Source organism: Colobus angolensis, unplaced genomic scaffold, assembly GCF_000951035.1.
Source record: "Colobus angolensis palliatus isolate OR3802 unplaced genomic scaffold, Cang.pa_1.0 Scaffold252, whole genome shotgun sequence".
Taxonomy (NCBI): domain Eukaryota; kingdom Metazoa; phylum Chordata; class Mammalia; order Primates; family Cercopithecidae; genus Colobus; species Colobus angolensis.
Window position 1 is genome coordinate 567,995 of NW_012115733.1, and position 351 is coordinate 568,345.

Sequence of the window (351 nt, forward strand, 5' to 3'; positions counted from 1 at the left end):
GAGAATTCAGCATATTAATTGGTATGAAGATAATGGAGCTACAGGAGTACATTGAAACCCAATGTAGGGAACCCGGAGGGTGGAGCAAGATGGCCGAATAGGAACAGCTCCAGTCTCCAACTCCCAGCGCCAGCGACACAGAAGACCGGTGATTTCTGCATTTTCAACAGAGGTACTGGGGTCATCTCACTAGGGAGTGCGGGACAGTCGGTGCTGCTCAGCTGCTGCAGCCCGACCAGCGAGAGCTGAAGCACGGCGAGGCATTGCCTCACCTGGGAAGCGCAACGGGGAAGGGAATCCCTTTTCCTAGCCAGGGGAACTGAGACACACAACACCTGGAAAATCGGGTAA